The 7,570-nt window shown below is 36.2% G+C and overlaps 1 long non-coding RNA gene across 1 annotated transcript; it reads left to right on the forward strand.

Annotated features, from left to right (window-relative positions):
* The first annotated feature begins 219 nt into the window (after positions 1 to 219).
* Positions 220 to 4,871, forward strand: LOC140852880 (uncharacterized). Its single transcript, XR_012135854.1, has 3 exons — positions 220 to 446; positions 2,149 to 2,218; positions 4,852 to 4,871. It is a non-coding gene; the product is annotated as an uncharacterized lncRNA (long non-coding RNA).
* Positions 4,872 to 7,570: the final 2,699 nt, after the last annotated feature.

Genomic DNA, 7,570 nt, shown 5'->3' on the forward strand with positions numbered 1-7,570 from the left:
TGGATATTTCAAAAAGCTAAAATCATTCTCGAATAAATTCATATGAACGTTAAAAAAAATTTAAAAAAAATAATAGCATATTTGTCAGAAAGAATAGATATTTATCAAAATATTATAAATATTAAATAATATATTTATTAATAAAAAATATATTTATTAAAATATATATAAAATTTTTCGTATCCTCTTCTCAGCCCCTGTATCCAAATAAAAGTAAAGTATGCACCTTTCTTTATCCTTCCGCTCCCTTTTCAAACAAGGGTTTATTAATTTCCTTACCCTCGCCTCCCTTCCCCTCCATTATCCTCCTCTCCCCTCCCTTATGAACTGCCCCAATCCAAATTGTCGCCGGCAGTTGCTCTCTTCATCGTCTTCTCCCGATCAACCACAGTTACATCTTCGTCGCCGCCGTCTCCCTCTCAACCACACCGCGCAGTTTGGGAAAGGTGAGAACCTATCACCTCCAAATTCTGGTCAGGAAATTTTTCTGCATTTTCCCACCTTTCTCTCTTCCTCAAGGCATTAACCACAAGATTTATAAAAAGATAACGAAATAGGGATTGGAGAAGCCTGCAAGCACCGCGAGAGAAGAGCGGGGAATTACAAAAGGAAATGGGAGAGGGAAGGGCGATGGTAATGCAGGGTAGAAAGAGAGGGCTTTTGTTTTTGTTTTTTTTTAAAATATTTTCTGTAATTATTTCGATAGGAAATAATTTTGTAAGAAATTGGAAAGCAGGAATAATGACAAGCGAATGTTAGAACGAAGCTCTTTTCCCCTCTCTTCCTCTCCAAAGATCTCTTGCAAGAGAGCAATTTCTCTCTATCATCAATGGCTGTAATGGTGATGGGGTTGGTTCCGTCAGAAGAGGAGTAGCGCGGAAGTTGGCATCCTTCATTCCACATCCCGAGGAAGCAAGTACTATAATCTTACCGTCATCAATGCTCTTTACTCCATTGGTACTAATCTGGTTGATGAAGTTCTTCCTTATATAGATGATCACATCTTGAAATCCTTTCTACCTTTTAGGAGTGGATGATATCACTTGAACCCCAAGCTATTCACGCGTTGTAAATGATATAGTATTCCTGGAACTCTAGCTCTGTCCAATTCAATCTGAAAGGAGCTTCTTTTCGTTGACGCAAGGGTTTGAAATGTAACTATATATTCATCTTTCTTAGATCTTTGTTTCCCAAAGAAAACATCTAGCTGGTCCTAACCTAATCCGAATAACTATAATGAGGTATGTTAATTAAAAATTTAGCTTTTGGGAACCCTTTTTATTCTCTTGTGTGTCTGTGTGTGTGTGATGGAAGTGTTTTATTTTCTCTTGATCTACGATTTGGGATGTTCGGAACCATGTTTCCTTGCGGAGCCAGTTCGGAGACATGGTTCTTGGATAGCTGCTGTGTGTGTTTTTTTGTTGAATGCCCTCGCTCTTCTCTTGATCATCATTGGTTTTTATGCATCTGTGTAAGAGAAGATTGCAGTTCCTTTCACTAGACTAGCCTAGGCTAGGCCTCTTCGTTGGAGTAGAGTAAAGATTTGATCCATTTACTTTTGTGCATACCTCGTGCTCAAATAATCTTCCATTCTTTGCCTCTGCCTACCGGCAGCCACCAGGTACCTACCTTCCCCATCCCACCTCCTTGGCACTTTTCTCTTTTACTAGTCCAAATAGATGCCCCCTAAAAAAAATTAGAGATAGATTTAGAGACAAAATTTCTTCTTGGGACTCAAGAAATGAAGTTGAGTAACAGGTGAAAAGTTATCTTATAGGGGATTACACATTTTCTTATGAACTACAACTAGTAGGATCATCATCTGGTAGGATAATTTCGGTGGTTCAATGTGTGTAGATTATTTTCTTAAGCTTTGGCTGGTTATTGTTGGATTGATCCTTGATCTACTTCAAACCATCAATCAGTGTACTTAATGAAGCTTATAACATTAATTTTAATTCATTGCTTTCAACTTAGAGGCATGTCTAAAGAATGTTTTGATTGATTATTGATCACTGTAGTATTTCAGCATTCAGATTAGAGGTCATGTATATTAAGCAGGCCAAAATATTGTATCATTTGACAATGTAGAACCACTATTTTGTTTAACTTCGATATGCTTGTAACATGACATATTATGGTATCTAGTCAGATGGCATCGTCGGTGGGAGCAGATCCACCATCCACGCTTAAATTTATGGAGCTTGCCCTAGATCAGGTATGTTTAAGTTCATTTCATAGATTATAGGCACTTCGAATTAGTTGGTTTTGTTTTAATGCCATTCACGCAATATGGCATGCACCTCTTGTTCAGCTCATAGATATTTTATATTCTGTATTTTGGGCTTATGTTTGGTTATTTTCTTAGCTAGATTCATGTACATATCTTAATTAAACAGCATAAAAAGATTATACCTGTTTTTTCCTTGGTTTGCCAATGTAACAGTCTATGAGTTTGCTATTTATTATTGGTTCTTTTCGGATGTCCATGGAGAAAAAGAACCTTAATGCATGGTGAAAAGAAAGGAAGGAGTATTTGGAGGGGAAAATGAGTAGTGATACATCAAAGGTGAAAATGTGGATGGATCATCCACTTCAAATAAGAAGGGGACCTTAGTTATCTATAGAATTTGTTGAAAGAACAAGGCATTCATGGTAGACTTGCCATCTTCTTGGTGTGAGATAATTCAAACAAATGCAATGTCATAGGTGCTTATCATGCCTAAAACTTAAGGTTCATGATGTGATTTGTACTTTTAGCTAACCAAAGGTTGTTTCAACCCTTTATTGTCTATATTTTTTATTCCAAAATATCATCAAGATTCAAACAAGTACGGATATCATACTTTCTAATATAAGTCGAGACACTTTTTGTTATGCTTGTATGAAGAGTTAAACATGTTTGAATTTGAGCTATAGATTTTTGTTTTTTGAAGATTTTTCTAGATATTTTCTTGCCTCTTTTGTTTTGAATGGCTGTTCTGATTCTGTAAACTTCAAAACATTCTTTCTTTTAGTGCCTTATTTTCATGTTGTTTCTCATCAAGCTTACTGATATCAGGAGCTTGTGTGGGTGTGTTCAAATGTTGAAGGCCAATTACGGCCTTTTTTTCTCCCTTTTTTTGCTTGCTGCATGTTGAGGAGGCCCTTGCAAGCATCTTTTTTTTCTCTTTTAATATGCTTGCACCATGACATGTTCTGATATCTTGTCAGATGGCTAGGATTGGATTCACCACCGATGCTTAAACTTATTGATCTTTTCTTTGGCAAGTATATTGAAGTTTGTTTCATAGATTATAAGCACTTAGAATCAATCTGTTTTGTTTTAATGCCATTTATGCTATATGGCTTTTGTGTAGTGTATAGACATTGTATATTTTGTATTATACGCTTGTGTTCAGTTGTTTTATGTTTCTTGAAAGAATGGTTTGCTGCATTGAATTGAATTGCCTGGTACCGGGCATATCATGCCACATAGGTGCTTAGGTAGTAAATCGATACTTAGCATGGGGGCATATCAAGTGTTGGTACCACAAGTTAATCCATATGGATACTTTACTAGCATGGTATCTATACAGGAATTGATATTGTTACTCTGAACCATACTTTAAAGTTTAAACTGTCCATTTCTGGTAGTATCTGCACATACCGAGGCTTCTATAAATTTAGGACATGAGTGCATGACTCTACTAGTCTTGGCCCTAAGCTCTAGGCTAATGTAGGCTAGGTTTGGACGAGCATATTTTCAGGCCTCCATATAAGGGCATTAAGCTAGCCTTCTCGACACTGATCACAATATGAGCTCGATTCTTCCCTTCTTTGCCTGTCAACCACAACTAGGTATGCTCCCTTCATCTGCCTCCTCGGCACCTTTCTCTCACATACATGCACAAGTTTAAGTAGATTACATTACCTAGTTTGGTCCCCGCAATTCGAGGCCATTGTCCAGTTATGGTCTCTGCAATCCTGGTTCTGAGAGGGTTGGATTGGGGATTGACCTAACCTTTGGCATCTTTTGCACAAAGTGGATGCCACAGACTTGATCTCTTGTTATTGCCCTTGTCAATCCAAACCTTTTATCATTGCACCAAGCAGGAGCTTTAAGCAAGGTTAAATAAATGCGTTCAAAACAGAAATAGTAAGATTGAAGTGGTAACTAGTAAAAGTTTTTTTTTTTTTGTGAATGGGATTATGCACCACCTCTGTGAATTACTGTTATTATGATTATCATCTAGTAGTGTAATTTTGATGAGTTTTCTTTAAGATTTGGTTGGTCGGGAAAGAGTATGGCTGAGTTGATCCTTTGCATGCTTCAAGTGTTTAGTCATAAAGTGCACTTCATGAAGCTTATAATCATTCATTAGCAAAACATTGATCACCATTACTTTCGGTTTGAACACATCTGATGAATATTTTGAATGACTACTCGTTATTGATTGCCATGTTCAACATTCAAAGTTAAATCTCATGGATGTTAAGCAGGCCAAAATAGTGTTTCATTTGAACAGATTGAATCACTAAAATTTTGTTTTATTTCCATACCCCTGCAATATGGCATGTTATAATATCTAGTCAGATGTGTTGTTATGCATAAATTTATGGAGTTGCTCTAGAGCATGTATATTGAAATTTGTTTCATAGATTATGAGCACCTTTTTTCAATACCATTCAAGTAATGTGGACCTCTTTTTTGGTGCCTAGACATTTTATATTATGTATTATGGGCTCTTGATACATATTTGGTTTTTTTCTTGGATACTCAAATGTATATATCTGACTAAATGGCGGGAAAAACATTTAACCTGATTTTACCTATTTGACTGTCTGAAAGTATTGCTATTTGTTCACCAGTGTGGTTGGAACTTTCGCTGGATGCTTATGGGGAAGAGAACCTTAGTGAATGGTGAGAAGAAAGGGGGATAGAGAAATTGTTAGAAGGTAGAACAGATGTGGGTCGAATATTGGAAGGATCGTCCAGCCAAGTGAGAAGAGGACCTCAGTCATCCTCAAAAGTTTTGGGACGGAAAAGGCATCCATGATAGAATTGTTGTTTTCATTATGAGAGACAACATCAAACAAATGCAATCTCAAAGATTTGTTTATCATTTCTAAGGATCATAATGAGATTTGTACTCTTAGCCTGCTCATGTTTGCTTCTGCCTTTTATTGACTTCATTTTTTTCATTGCAAAAGGTCATTAAGATTGAAAGAACTGGTACAATCTTAGTTTCTAATAGAAGTTGTGAGACGGACTTTATATGCTTGTATGAAGAGTCAAATGTGATGGAATTTGAGCTATTGATTTTTTTTTGAATTTTCTAGATGTTATATTCTCTCTCTCCCCCTTCTGTGAGTGTTGGAATTCTCTGAGCTTAAAAATTTCTTGCTATTTTATTGCAAAATCATAGAATTTCATGCACATATATGAGACTTCCTTGGCTGCCCCTTTGGTGGAAGTGGAACATGGTCTTTTGGGCCTCATGCCACAGGCGTGTGCACACTGGCCTCACCTTGTCCTAGAAGGATCCTCTGATATGTGGGTTCTTTTTTTTTGTTTGTTGCATTTTCCATTTCTATTTGTGCTTTCTGCAGGCTATCAATAACGGGAACCTGTGTGAGTGTTTTTCAAATGTTGGAATCCAGTTAAGATCTTTCTTTACTTTTTTTTTTGTGGCTTGTTGAATGTTGAGAAAGCCCTTTATGAGGATTCTTGGCGCTTCTTCTTTGTGCCCATCACAACCAACATTCAGATAAGGGGTCTACTTTTTGTCGGCTTTCAGTTAGAGTCCAATACAGCTGAGTGCATTCAAATCCCTGTAGATTCTGTAATGTTTGCATTTTATTTTCTCTTTTATCTTCCTCTTAATCGAGTGAGAGAAGCCTTCTCTCTTTCTTTGTTTTCTTATTTCCATTCCCCTATTTATTCCTAAGCAACCTCGAGGTGAGGATCTGTTCTTCATTCTTCCTGTGTACATGAACATAGAGGAGAGAGCTGCAAGCCATGGGATATTGTATCTTGGACTGTCAATTGCTGGTTGTACCTGCACATAGAGAGGCATTGATAAATTTAAGGCCACGAAAATACATGACTTGATCCCAGGCCAGCTCATTGATTTCCTTCATAGGTCAATAGGATTTCTAAAAGAACAAACCAATTGTTAGTTAATATAGTCAAGGAAAAGCCATCACATACATCAAACAACCTATGTTAATGAAACTGGATCATTTTTTAGATGCTATTATATTGGCTGATATGTATAGACATGTATTATATATAGTTGCATCTAGCTTAATGAAACCTTTTGTTCATTATTGGCGGATTTCGATTCTGTTTGGTTAAGCTAAAGCTTTTCCAGATATATTTGTTTATTGGTTTATAATCTGATAGACTTTCTTGTCAAACAGTTATGTTCTAGGATGACAATTTTTATCTCTATTTTTTCTTTTGACTCATGAAGTTTTGAGAGCAGTTGCATCTCTTGAGGATCATAGTGAGCTTAGCTTATTTGTCATTTTGCTACAAGCAATCCTACATTCATTGCTACTAGCATTGACTTGTTTCCATGATGATCTGTGCTAATTTTAGATAGATAAATAGTTAAGCTCCTCCAAATTTGATTCTCTTATGCTAATGCTTCATTCCAATGGCATATGTTTTGTCTCCTCATTGCTGCTTGTTTTCTTCTCATCTTTCCCAGGCTAAATTGCATTGGACAACCTTGAAGTCCCTGTTGGGTAAGTTAATCATACTTCTTTTAGAAATTTCATTATTAAATATTGCTCCTTTTCAAATAAAGAAGTTCATAAGGAGTAGATAGCAAGGTTCACCATTACCAGACCCATACCATCCTGTTACATTGTTGTACGCAGTATGATACGAGGTTGTGAAGCATACTGAGTATCGGTACGATATGAGATTGCATACTGGTTTGGTACCGGTACGGTACATTGGGTACGGCAAAACTGGTAGATAGTTTAATTAGAAGCATATATTTGTTCATTCCTTTCAAGATTTTTACCTATTTTTAAGATCAACACATAGGAGAAGAGTTTGGTATTACTTATTAGTACTAAAAGCAAATAACTCATGTTATATGGGTCATTCTTAATATCCTAGCTGGTAGATACTATTTGTCGACACTAGATTTGCAGACTGGTATAAGCTATGTTGTGGATGTCAATATTTCTACTCCTTTGATAAATATCAATGATGGTTGCTTGTCAAATCTGTTATTGAGTGCATGTATGTTCTTAAGAGACAATGATGCTTTATATAACTAATAAATTCCTTCAATACTTATTCATTATCTGAAAAACAATCATAGTTGGGTCAATTAACTCCTGATCACTGGTTATATTTGTTGCGTTCTTTATTCTCAAATTAGTTGCTTGTTATGTGGTTCAAGGAGGATACGTATCATCTTTGTCTACCATATTCTAACCCAAAGCCAAGCCATGTATATTCTTAAGAGATGATGGCTACATGCAACTTATTCTTCCTTCATTATGGCATTGTTGTTCTAAGAGCACCACAACTGGGTTAATATCTGATCACTGCTTATCTTCTTAT

This window comes from Elaeis guineensis, chromosome 12 (genome assembly GCF_000442705.2).
Source record: "Elaeis guineensis isolate ETL-2024a chromosome 12, EG11, whole genome shotgun sequence".
NCBI lineage: Eukaryota > Viridiplantae > Streptophyta > Magnoliopsida > Arecales > Arecaceae > Elaeis > Elaeis guineensis.